Raw genomic sequence first — 13,943 nt, forward strand, 5'->3', positions numbered from 1 at the left:
ACCCACAGGAAGCATAACTATTACAATACAGTATCTATGAAGTTCAATATTATTGGATATGATTGTTCGTCTCGGTGCAAAAGTACTTGCCATTAAACTGTTGAACTAAGTAGTGATAACAAAGGTCTCTTGTTGACTCCTGTTTCGAATAGGTTAAGCTTGGGCTCAACCATGCTTGTTTACGTCATACTATTAAGTTTATGGGTGTGCGACCTTTGTTAAGTTTTTTTTCATATGGAGCTTTTTTTTTACACAAGTACGATTCAGTTCACGAATCTATGACAGGGTTGCAAAGATCCAACGACGAAAAAGCATCAGTCGTTTTTAACCGAAAAGCACATGTTTTTATTATTTCTTACTTATATATTATGTTCGGTAACTTTCTGCTATTTTTCTGGAAACGTCCTATTGCCATGACTGTAGAACCTCTGTGGCTTCTGGAAAAAAATTGTGAAAAGTGATTTTTGCGTCATTAAGGGAGCCGTGCAGAAACCGAAACAGATGATAGTCTGATGGTACGAGACCTGGAGTTATATTGCGGACGCATTGAAGTCTTCCGTCCTTCTTCTCTCAATGTTGAAAGATTTATGCGATTTAGCGTTACGATAGCGGAAAACGGTGCCTTGTCCGTTCACTAGTTGCGCTCGATTTTTTAAATGGTTTGCGGTAACCTTGTTAATAGTCGACAGAGGTCCGAATCAATAGTTCTGCCAAACGTCAGCAACTCATAGTGCACCCCGCCGAATACATAGCATCACCTTCTTTGTCACTCTGGATTTTTTTAGATAACATACATTTTTTTATTAGCATACTATCTTTTGGATGTGACCACTTTTAACTCTGTTAGTCAACCGTTTCAGAGATTGCTCGATTTTGCTGCTTTTCTGTAGAATTTTGTAAATGATACCGCAAATTCTCTTCCGTTAATTCGCATGGCTCCCAAACCTCCCAAACAACGAGCTTTTTTTAGCCAGCTTTGTCTAAATAGTTCAAAACTGTGTGGTGGTATTGCTTTTTGCTGAGACTATGATTAACTACGTCTGTCTTGCTGAACTTTATCCGTCATAAGGTCCTTTGTTTTTGGTCGACCGTAACTAGAACCCTTCACATCGGAAGTCCCAGAACGAAAACGACAAAACCATCTTACTTTTGATAGCACATGTTGACTATAAGGAGTACTTTAGGACCATAAGGGCAGCATTCGTCATATTGTCATAAAACTGTAAAATATAGCCAGTTTTTTTGCAGAAACCTAACAGAAGACGCTCTATAAAAGGCGTTGATAATTCCAATATTAGCATGACTAATACAGTCAAATCTTAGCTTTCAAACGCCGATCTGGGGTAACTCACAGTATTAACGATACGCAACTTTAAAGTTTTGGCTAGAAAATCGGCTACTGCTTTTTCAACAACTCAACATAATGTTTGGTCCTATAAGATGTTAAGGACTGGATATCTGTTTTTACAGAGTAGCGGCTACAAACAAGCAAAAGACAACTGAAAGGGGGTGCCTTCGTACTCCGCGAGCATACAGACATAGCTAGAAAATGTTGACATTAATGAACACCGCGATCGCCTCTGCATCAGATGTTTCAATCTATCGTTTTGAATTGCTCGTTAATATTCGCAATGGCTCGGATCTATATATTGACTATTTTTTACAGATACATTTGTTCTGTTGAGGTTGTTGTGGTCATCTTTAAATGTTTCGGGCCTTGTCCAATGACGTGTGCTAACCTGGTGAGCGTGGTTGTGTACGAAGTGAAGGTGCACTGCAATAGCAGTCATGCAAAAATCCACATATTTATGCCGGCCGCAATAAAGGTTCGCAATGCGAAATGACTGAAAAAGTTACACCTAAATGTAACGGTTCATAAAACAACGTATGGGAAATATGTTTTGGCTATGATCATTATTATCCTCTTTTGTTATTAGGTGTGAGATTTCCTTTAACGCCGTTAACTATTCCCTCTGTGTGAACAAGTTTTCGGAATTACTTCATTAAGTATCGCCTGAAGAGCGTGTCCCACTGGCAGTTTTCGCCGAGGCGGGTCTTGCTGAACCAACAATGAGAACGATTTTATAAAGCTTAAGTTTCAATTTGCGATGGCCGAATGTTTGTTTGACTTAATATTAGTACAAACATTAGTTAAAGAAGAAACGAAGAATATAAAATCTGTTATTTTGTTTGGCTTTCTCAGCGATAATCTGTCACATCTAGTCAGTCAGTGAAGGCCGGCGGAAAACAGACGGGCGAGAAGTGTATTAACCTACCTGATAAACGTTCTATGAGAAGCTTGTTTTACACGCGGCTCTCACATAATAAACGGTGTGTGTACCGCAATCAATCTACTATAAGGAAATAATCATATCCGAGTAGGTGAAGACTGAAGACAAAGTAATAGAGCAAATTAATTGAGAAAATTGGTTTACGATGACTAGAATAACATTTTGGCCTAATCAAAACGTGTTATTAGGTGAACTGCGTAGATAGAACAACGGCAACGGCTCGGTAATAACGAATGCAATGGGGTGGTGGGAGTGGAGGAACAGAATAACGCAACAATAACCATTGCAGCATAGCCTGAGCGTAGTCTAAGTTAGATTGGAAAAGGTACAAACCCTTTTGTGGAGTGAGGCAAAAAGGAAAAGGGAACGACAGAACATTTGAACTAAAAGGCGTGCTCACGTATTTACTCAAAGGGTCGAATGCGGAGGGCCATTTTCTCTCAGTACTCAGTATTTATCTTGATTTTAATCATCACAACTGCCTTCATATACATCCAAGCTGTAGACAAAGTTTATTGCTTATTTAGCCATTTGCGTCACTAAAAGTAGTCCTTTTCGCTATAATATATTGAATTACATATCTTCATTGGATTGTTTAACCTCCTTGAAATCACAGTATTATACAATAGACCCACGTCATCTACATAGTAACTACGTTGTTCTTTCCACGCAATCTTCGACGCCGCGAATCAGAACAACTGAAATGAGTCTCAGGCCCGCACAATAAAACAGTGTCAGTCATGTCCGATAAGTTTACGCATCGCCAGCGCTCTAGCGGCAATTGCATCCTAACCCTTTGCGTGCGTCACTGTCGGCTTCCTACATCGTTTTTCCCGTCTCTTCGTAGTTCTTTGCTACGTTGGAATCGTTGCCGGACCTCATTTTCGGTAATACGACGTCTTTATAGTGGTACTATGTGTCGTAGCTTCGCAAAACCAGCGAAGCCTTTGTTGGCCTGCGAAGACCCTTTGGACCTCCTTTCTGCTGCCGCCATCAAAACTGAAGCGATGAAAGAGTTCGGAGAGGGTAGCCCCTCCCATCAAATCGCGGTTCTCTCCTCCAGAATGGACCCTTTCCCTTACCAACCAGTATCCATACATCGTGGCGGTGTATCGAGCGCGCGCGATTCTGTGAGTCCTTGCCGGCGTGTGGCAATTTTGTACAGACATTCTGACGGCTCGCGAGTTTGTTGTAGCGAGAATAATCCTGCAAGTAAAGTGTGACGGCGACCTGCCACGAGCATCACAGCATCCTTCCATTATGTATAACGCTGTACGCGTTCTACACTAATTGCATATTCTGCCCCGTCGTCGTTTCCAGTGAGGAGTATCGATGATACCTGAAGTGCTAGCATTGGCCTCACGTGAAGACGTCGTGAAATCACTTGCGTCGACAATAGGACGAGAAAGAGAAAGGGAGGAAGAAGTTGTCATTGAAGGATGTAGGTAAACGAAGCCAGTGACAAAAAAATGCGTGAAAATAATTCGTTAAACTAAATTGAATGTCGGTCGACAAGAGTCATTCGTTCTTGAGCTTGTCGAGTTCATTAACTTCACTCGTCTGCATCTTATAGTTCAAGTAGAAACCTTTAGCATAGAACTGGAAAGGCTTGAACAGGCCTACGGAACAGAAACGTCTTACCTGTGCGTGAAGTTGTACATACGTCTGTAGTGGCGGTAGCACAGCAGCAATAACTGCTTGCTCCACCAATGAAATGAATAAGATTTACCGTCGCCGTATTCCGTTATGCCGCATTGCGACGAAGTGCGAATGCAGGGGCTTAGTGGTGCCAAGCTAACTCCGAGCGAATAATATGACGGCCCTCTGACGATGCGCATGGCTCTCTTCGCGTCCTCGCGTCAGCCCCCTGTCAACGTGTTCTGACAGTGAGAGGTCAATGGGAAAGAAAGATGTTGTTCAACAAAGTTTGTTTTTTTTACGGTCGTTTGGTACCTAGCTTAGGGCAGTTCGACGACAGGCGCCTTCCAACGTCCAGGCGTAAATGATATGGCAGGTTGTTCGCAGGTGACCTGTGTACTCGATGGTCTGGTTTTGATGAAGGATCCTTTTGCATGTCATGATGATAGCATACGACCTTAAGCGCTAGTGTACACCTTAAGGACAAGGCAAACTCGAAAACTTGCGAGGGTGAAAAAGGCCGAAGCCGAAGAAGGAAAATACGGCCAAGAAATTTCGTGGCGAACATTTCGTAGTGGTGCACGAGGCTTGATGAGAAGTTTATTTGTCGTCATCATCAGTGTTTTAATATTTATGCTTTACCTATATAAAGTGTTGTGTCGTGTATACAAGGAGTACCTGCATCAACTGCGTTAACTATGATAGGACCGTCAACGACAGAGATTGCTACAGCCAAGCCATCAGCAATAATTACGGTTTCGGCCGTATGACAACATCTATCTGCAGATGTAAGTATTCATATGAAGGGAACATGATTACTGACCATTTGTGAACGATTAGTACGCAAAACCTACTATTGCGGTGAAAAATTCGAAATAAATTGAACGGGACAGGCTACCGTTCCTTCCCGCATAATTTGGTGATCACACAATACAACAACATTTGGTTAAGCCCTACGAAAAGCAGTGCTAATATAACACGTTATTATCACTATTTCTATTGTTAATATTGCCATAAAACATATAAATATATTCATGGTGTCAATCCCGAAAGTCCTCTAGATTTACAGTAGCTGGCTGAACGCATAACAAATTAATAAAGACAAGGCTGCACATGTGTGAAAGGGTGTGCATTTTCTGCTGTGTGCGCTTTAATGAAGTGAGTCATCACACGTGTTTACGAGAAACTGAGCAGCCTTCTGCCAACCTATAGAGTTCAAGTGATAACACCAATAAACCCATTTGCAAGAAGGGGCAACATATACGCCCGTAATATCTAGCCCAAAATATAGCTCATCTAGGAGCTTTCGATTGGAAATCTCAATGGTTGCTTAACACAGAGGCTTCTTTATTATGGCTGTGACGTTGCGAACAGAGTACCAAAAGCTCGACCACGATATGCGTTTTCAATTATTTACTTTCAAAGAGCCATCGTAATTGCACTTGAGTCAATAAAAACGTAGCTTAATGCCATGCGTATGAACGCTAGTTTAAATCAAGTTGGTCATTTACTAAAGAACTTTCCTGTTTTTAAGTTTATCAAAGTTTGCGCATACACATCTAATTTTTTGCTTTCCTTATCCTCTTTGTTTGTTCTATTAACAGTCTGGTCTACCAACAATCCGTAATAATTTTGCAAGAGTATATCTCTGAAAGGTTGTAGGTCCTCCGTAGCCAGCCAAGCCCTTTGTAGACTTATTGCTAGACAATCGATATGCAGGTTCCTGGTTCTATGATTGCTGGATGATATAGGCACGTGTTCGGTGTTCCTGCGTAAAATTTAACGGCGTAAAATCGTTGTTTTACATTGAGTAGAACTAATAACGCCAAGTTTCAGAATAACGGCTGCGCATTAACAACACACAGCAGTCAACCGTTCTACTTATTATGTACGTTATCAGTTAACATATCTTCCGTTTGAAGCTACAAAAGAGCTGTACACTCTGAAGTGACTTTAAAACGGTTTCCAAATCGAGGCTCGTATAGTGCACGTTTTCTACATAGTACAATACTGAAGTTTACGTAGAGCAATAGAAATCCTTAATCATCATAACGATTTTGTTTCAGCCTTACTAGACACCTCTCGACTCATCAGCATATCTTTTGGATGAGGTAATATCTTCGTTGTTTGGAAGACGCGTTCATCTTCTATTTCCTGGTTTCTAACACGGTCGGGCTAATTCTTTCCTCGTACTGCCAACGGAAGCTCCTACTGATGGTATTATAGATCAACTAATAATAGAACAGTAGCCTGTATGTGTCCGAAATTAACTTATACTACACAGACCCCACAAAGCGCTACCTTTCAATAGCTCAAATAGTTCACTTTTGATTATGGTATCATTCATAATATCGTGTGTGTGATCTTTCCACGTTAGTGATAATAGTTAAGAAGAAACTATATTACAAAAATATACGTCCACCTCTTGTTGTGACACACGTCACGAAATCAAACATACTTTTGGCATCTTGTTATACGCAAAAAGGTAGGTGTCTACGTTCTTTGACTTTGATTGACTACCTTGACCGACGATTCTAAAATTCTAGAAGCGTCAAAGTACTCAATGAATTGTACATTTCGTTAGAAATCCTAGTAATTCTTTGTTTGTAGAATGAATGTTTGATAAAAGCGATTGATTCCATGTAGATGAAAGCTAGCAATAACTGTGCACCAATGCCGCGCAGCCCTTGTCTTCATTCTTCTATGAACCATCTGTTATAGGATGGCGGTGACAACGGCAACTTGAAACTAGAAAGCCCGCATTTCTAATGTAGTTCGGCACATGCGATCTTTAATTTGCAAACTTGTTGATAAAATAATCTATTATATCATACTCTATATAATATATACTTGTTATGGATAGATACGGGTGCGTCCTTATCAATCGTGTATAAAACGGAAGCAGTTAGAGCTAGATGTACGTCTATAATATTCGACATGTTAACAAAGACTAACCACAGGGAGGACCCTGCGGGATTATGGTGCGAGACACAGTGGTTTGCCTAGCTCGCAAAGTTTCACAGATATGTACAACTGTAGCTATTGTAACTTAATAAGGACATACAGCCTATTACGAACCATTAAATACGGGTGATACGAGATTCCTTTTAGTGAAGCAAAAACTGATGTCTACATTTAAAATCATGAGTTTTCAGTTGAAGGCAGGCCTGAAAATCTATCGGTTATCTTTCAAGCTATAGTAGTCTACTTATGCAGCACAACAAAGGAAATTGAACGTACAATCCAATGATTTTAACTATCAAGTGAATTTTTGAGCACGGCCAGTTAGAGGAGTCAGGTGAAAATCCTCCATACATATAAGTTACCTCTAAGCTATCTAACCCTTACGAAAAAACGAGTTTGACAAATTGTCCGACATGAATCATTTGCTCTTTTTGATTTTCTCTTTTTTTTGCGGTTAACCAGCTGGCTTTGTTGCCAAGTTGAGTTTGTTGATTTGCTCAAACTTTGGTCATTCAAAACAATGAAGGGAATATCAAATAGGACCCTAGCTGATTTGGAACGCGCAGAGAAGGTAGTAGGATTAACATTTTGTATGTAACGCTTGAACAACGTTTTCGACAACGTAGGCTTCGCTATTTCAATAACACACCGAAGCTAATAATACGGGGTTTTCGGAAAGGCATATTCTCAATATATATTGATGTATGAAGTTTTTTTTGTGTGACTTCATTCATGCTTTACGATAGACACACAGTGTCACAGTTTCCCTTATTTGGGTGTACACGTGCGTACATCAAACGAATTGCTCTTTGCTTCAATATAAGACTTTAAATGCATCTCTGTCATTTATCAATAGATTCTTTTCGAATAGTGACTATTCATTAAAGCAATGCCCGTGATTCAGATCTATCTAGCTTGGAATAGTTTGGCTGTCATCCAGGAATATACTCAGGTATCCACAACAGAGACGGCACTGTTTACTTGAATAGACGGTTCCCAATTTCCATCTCAAATGCTTCAGAAGCGGAAATAGTGCCTCTAGCACGGATGACTTAATATCGGTAAATTCAGGATGACGACCTCGTGTTGGAGGCTGGATTGAGTATTTTACAAAGTAGCTTGCAGCACTCTCTTGAACACCAGGCTACGTATTAAGCCTATATAAAGCCAGATGCACGACACATGTAGGTAGTAACGCAAGCGCGCCCATTGATGACCTGAAAAGGCAAACAAGTTGCCCACTAGGTACCCTCAATAGGAGGCCTTTCAGCGAACGCGTGCTGAGGTTACAGGGTCGTGCCGAATGGATGCAACTACGATGGCAGAATTTATTTGACAACAATAGTGCTATCGAAGACCGGCAGCCTGCTTGCTCCAAAAAAATTGATTGCAGATTTCCGAATAGCCTAAAAGAGGTCTCAGTAGGGGTAAAGGGTTGATTCAGGCTGAAACCTAGTTTGTGCAGCCTTCTTCCATTCCTAAAGAGGACGGGAAGCAATTTAACGAAAGCCAACATCGAGCTTATAACAAGAATAAGAGGTTGAAAAGTGTGAAACGATGTCTTTATATCAGCAAGCCCGGTACTGACAGGTACCGCATCGGGTTGTTGATATAACTAACATTCAGAGAAGGACGAGCAAAGCTTTATAGCTTTTGTGCGTTCCACTACTACACCACCCCTGAGAAGGTTTACACATATAATAAAATCGAACAAATAATAAACAGTTAAGTCAATAGAACAACACATCGTTTTTATGCACAATCATAATCCACTCCAGGCACCGCTTAGGTACCGTTTAAACGACTACATAAATATAGAAGCTACAAAAGAAAATGATGCGTACGATCCTGTACCTGAACCGAAGCTTGGCCTTAGTTTCACATGATAAATCGCACTACGGATTCCAAATGACTGAGATCCGATAGAATTCTGTAAGAAGATATGCACTGCGATCTGTGTGCACAACTTCCCTGAAAATACGAGTGTTAGACTACTACTACGAGAGAGAAAATAGCGTTGGGCAATTGATATTGTTCCTATTAAATTCAGTCGAAAAGCGTTTAGGTCTTTGGGCAAGTCTGCTAGACAGTGCCTAGAAGAACAAAAAGCCAACGGCATGTCCGAAGCGGAACAGCAGTTGTGTAGCCCTCACAAGAACAATCCTCATTTCAAAACAAACACGTTTGACGGTTTAACTATTGCAGAAGACATACATATGAATAAGTTAAGATGCTAAAGTCATAGCATGTCGCAAGCAATTCGAAATCGTTCTCCTGTTAATTCGTAAACAGTATTTGACATAGCTATCTATGGTGATGAGATTCCTATTTAAGGGCTTGTTTTGATACGCATATAAAGTCAGCACTTTTAATGTTACTATAATACCAACAAGAGATGTTATAGCGAAATACGTAGAAATAGATACTAATCGGATATTCGTCAGTCAAGCTGAAAACGTAGTTTCGCTAATACCTCTGATTGGACCTAGCTAATTGTTCTCCAATAGATTGTGAGCGTCACAGCTGTTGGGAGAAGTTCACTGCTGCTCCATAAAGCACCAAACTTGGAGCATGTGTCTAAATCGGGGCATGCACTAACGTAACATTTATATGTATCAGTTCATGTAACGGTAACATGAATTTAACAGAGGCTTCTTCTTTCAAACCGATTCAAACCCCTGCCTCTTTACCCGCAGAAAGCTTTCTGTATGTCAGTGAAGGTAACCAATAGATGTTGGTAATCATAGACTAACTTCATCAAGCTTTCTATTTTAGGCTCAGGTGGCACGGAAATAATTAAGGCCATAGTGAAGCTGTTATCTCAAACCAGCTTTGTATGAGTCGCATATTGGAGTCTAGATGTTTTCGCAAAATATTCATTTTGTGAAGCAAAATGGGTGGAGTACACATGCGGAAGTTGCCTGGTCACGAGTTCGTCCCTTTGTAGCAGTGTCCAAAGAGACTTCAGGCAAGAAAAGTAATAGGCACTCAAGACCTACTCGTATGAAAAAAAAAATGAAATACTCTGACCTCTACCGCCGTAATAGTGAAACCAATATCGCAAATTATTACGGGTAGCTAGTCTAGGGACGTTTATCATGGCTTTATCTATTGTAGACGTATGAAATGGCATAGATAATTGTTAAAGCCAGAGTCTGGCGAGATAAATAAATTCGGTCGGGAATTCGTAATGCCGGGCGAAAACATTCACGTTATCAGTTGCCGAGTGCCGAAAGGGTCAAAGGCTTCGAAACAATCCTAAAGAAATTGAAAACGGTTGGTATCTGCGCAAGAAGTATTCGTACACTATACCCACACTCACACATATAACACGGACAATATGTGAATGCCGAAACGTCGGGCAGGGCCACAAAGATTCTGAAAAAATAAGGCCACACGAACCCTTCTATTCGTGGGGCTTCCTTAACAAGCGTATTCAAATCACTTGAAAAGACTGACGAAGCAATTGAGCAAGTGCTCGAAGGAACAATGAAACGGGTGACACACACGCCAGATGAAAAACGCCTGGGGTAGTCAGGGGGCGCTCCACACACGAGCATCGTAAAAGCTTGGTGCGATATAGACTGCAATGAAGCACGTGAATAAAGGCAGCTGGAGTATGCGTATTGCGCTGCTACCTATAGACGAACTAGGCTCCTCATTAAGAAAGAAGCAAAGGGATGGGACCTAATGTGAACCGAATTTGCTTAATTAGTTTAAAAGTGCTCAGCAAAAAGTAACAACGGCAGCTATCGCGAAAGAAAATGAGAATATCAAAAACTAATTGCCACACAAACGGTTATCGTTTGTTCAGGAAAGAAAAAGTGTTAAGTAAAGAAGATAAACATACAAGCCTACTTGGGGTTTATTAAAACAAAAGCAGCTTAACCCTTGTGCGGGCCTGGCTAAAATATCCTTCTGGACATGCTGGAAAGGCCTGTGGACCACGATGAAAACGGACAATGATTTTAATAGTACAGCTCATTAATCGCTTTTAACGCTCCAGGCTTAATTAGGTTATCTCCTTATTAATCACAATAGGCGTCGACACCAACTCGACATAAACATCAGCCCAAAATACCGATACACAGATAAACGTATGACAGAGAATGAACGAGTAAGAGCCATGAAAATATGTCAAGGGACACTTGGTAGGCTAGCGGTTTTTTGTGTAGGTTACTGTCGTTTCCAAGGAATTGTGAAATTATATTTTGGCCATGGTTCTTTTGTCGGGACATTCGATTGTACGGAATATAATAAGCTAGCTATATTCACTTCATCAACTAATTGTTGTTTGCTCCAGAATGCCATAGTGATATTGCCCGTCTACTTGAGATATTATTTAATTCGTAATTGATTTTTGGGTCGTTGTTGTGTCAACCTCAAGAAAGGATTGCGCAACAGCTGGCTGCTATCACCGTTGCCACAAGCAATAGGTGGATCATATTGGAAAAATCTGCTTTTCTTCCACTCTGAACCATAATCAGATGTATGTTTTTTTGAGGTTTAAGACGCTTGCTTCACCTGAACACGTGCAATATGCAATAGCACTCGGAAATATATTCATCTACTAATGAAAAGAAAATCAAGCGAACTTAACAAAAGGCTACATGATTGTCTACCTGTGCACGATACAGTAAACGTGGTGATCTTTACTGCGCGGGAACGCACATGCGAGAGCCAGAGAATGATAGTTTCATAAACAAAGACCACGCAGCGTGGCCCTCGCTGTCTGTCCACATGTGCTTAGCCACTGTGATAGCATTAAAAAGCTAACTTTTTTTTTTTTTTTCTCATTTCGCACTGGGCACGTCATCCTGCTTCTCTTCCTGGTTTTCCCCTTAGCTCCCTCTTGTATTTTGCTTGGCTGTATGTCCCCTATTGTAGGCAGTATGTAGCAACTGCACCAGAATATGAATCCATATATCTGTTCTGCATGTATGGCTGCGTATGTGAGGATACCGATGGAAACTATTCATAGACAACTCGCTCTTCGTTCCCTTTGCCGCTGGCCACTTCAGCAGCAACGGCTATAGCACTGAAACGGCAACCGTACTGCAGCGCCATTGCCGTACGATCAGATCTGCCAGGACAATGGCAACTATTGTTGGCCTGGCATAATAAGGCTACTAGCGCTGTTAATTAAGTTTGCCGTTTGTATTTGTCAAGACAATAATATTTAATACTATGACAAAGTGAGTGAGTTCGCATATGTAGCCAATCGATGCAGCTGCCGGCGTTTATGGTATTTCTGCACCGGTGAACGCGAAGCCAAACAAAAGCCTCTAGCGCTGAGACTATACAATTTATCGTAAATTTTAGTATTTTACTATGCAATAAAAGAAAGCTATAACATCAGTAGCTGCAGCAGCAGAAATACGGCTACGGGTACCCTGCAAGGGAAAAATGTACAGGGATACCGAATTTCTTAAATCCGTTGCTCAGATCGCTAAGTCTAGACAAATACTTCTGGATCCAATTGAAACTATGGAAATCAACTCAAGAGTGGGCGGCAATAGCTTTAGCTATTCCGGTAGCCCTCGAACGCAGGCCGTTTTTATAACGTAAGCAAGAAAAGCCTCTAGACATCACACCACTTTGTACTTGGTCAGTAGAAGGGAAATTGCATTTGCAATGAGTGAAGTTCCGTTCTTTTACAGCCCGGTGCCTCAACTTTGAACATACATAATGTCCTAATAACATACATAGAAAAACCGTAGCGAACTTAACCTCCAATTTGTGTATGAGCAGAGACTGGACCGATTAGTGTCATCAAAATTCCCGCACTTCCGTTACGGGAAAAGGCGGTAGCATGCGTCATAGATATTACATTGCAAAGCATTGTTCGCTCTAAAAAAACTGCTTAAAATTCGGCCATTTTTGCGTAAGTTGTTCAAGCTCTACATATAAGGGTTGCATACAATGTGTATAGTAGCAGACAGCCTATCTGTAAATCCTTACTACGTGCTATCCACTCGGTTCCTTATAGTTTCACCCGTCCAGCGACTTCTTCAGCAAACTGGAAAGCAGTTGTTCGTTCTACATTGAATGATACACATTTTAAAAGTGCCAATGTAACCTAACCAATAATATTGCAAAGCAAAATTTTGTAAGCCTGACCTGAGGTTTTCTGGGTCTGTTGTTTGAGCATCTAGTGTACATATCTTTGCTACTCATCGGTCATTCTGTCGAGGATAAACTTATTTTATCGATCCCACTATAAATATCCACAGACGAAATAGACTACCGATAAAGAACGCTTCTAGCAGAGATGCTCCACCCTGTCTTATCATACTAATTTGGCGATAACAACAAGCGAGACTAACTTCTATGTTTCGAGTTTTACGTCCGATATCACCGTTGGCCATCCAGTTCATCAGACGGTTTAATGCCCGCGATGACCTCCCGAAATCTCTTGCCTATAAGATTGACTAGTACGTAAAATCGATTCATATAATTCATTCATATCTCAGATACTTGCCAGGAATAATTTTACTTATAAAAAACACTTACTACGCAGCTCCCCTTTACAGGTTGCATAACATAGTATCCTATGGGTTTGTATGGACCGATTTCGACAGTCCGACATTTTATCTTTTACATATTCGCATTGTGTCGTTTATTTTATTTTTGCGGATCGCATAACCAGACAATATGCTATTCAGCTACAAACGCATGAGCGATGAAATGTCAACAGCCTACTCCGCGCCTTTCGCCTTTAATTCGAGTCTCATTATCGAGAGATCCAGAGCGGCTCGTAGGTTCGCTGGATGCGGATGATCTAACGTGAAGAACTGCTCCTTACCTACGTACTTGTGTACCTGCAGTAATACTCTCAATTCTAGATAAAAAAAAATACTTCTTGAAAAAGAAAAACGAGATTTCAGACGTTAGTAGCAGTGCAGTAAAAAGCAACACTGATCTGCCATGCTTCAACTGGTAGATGGGTGAATATATCAACACAAGAATGACCGTCCAGCGTAACACTGACGTACTATCGGGAATCATTATATTCAGACAGCGAATAGTCACGAATATGTAAATATATAT

The 13,943-nt window shown here is 40.8% G+C and overlaps 1 protein-coding gene and 1 long non-coding RNA gene across 13 annotated transcripts in view; one reads left to right on the top strand and one right to left on the bottom strand.

Annotated features, from left to right (window-relative positions):
• Positions 1-2,774: 2,774 nt before the first annotated feature.
• Positions 2,775-13,943, bottom strand: part of LOC147755703 (uncharacterized) — a 92,292-nt gene continuing 81,123 nt past the window's right edge. For both annotated transcript variants that reach the window (XR_015327724.1, XR_015327725.1), the window contains exon 2: positions 2,775-4,158. This is a non-coding gene — a long non-coding RNA (uncharacterized LOC147755703). The remainder of the gene's footprint in view (positions 4,159-13,943) is intronic.
• The window catches only part of LOC111250672 (alpha-1A adrenergic receptor-like), a 176,920-nt gene continuing 167,128 nt past the window's right edge, over positions 4,152-13,943 (top strand). For all 11 annotated transcript variants that reach the window (XR_015327713.1, XR_015327714.1, XR_015327722.1 and 8 more), the window contains exon 1: positions 4,152-4,717. The gene's annotated coding sequence lies outside the window, so the exon portion shown is untranslated. The remainder of the gene's footprint in view (positions 4,718-13,943) is intronic.

Source organism: Varroa destructor, unplaced genomic scaffold (genome assembly GCF_002443255.2).
Source record: "Varroa destructor unplaced genomic scaffold, Vdes_3.0 BEIS01000005.1, whole genome shotgun sequence".
NCBI classification, from domain to species: Eukaryota; Metazoa; Arthropoda; class Arachnida; order Mesostigmata; family Varroidae; genus Varroa; species Varroa destructor.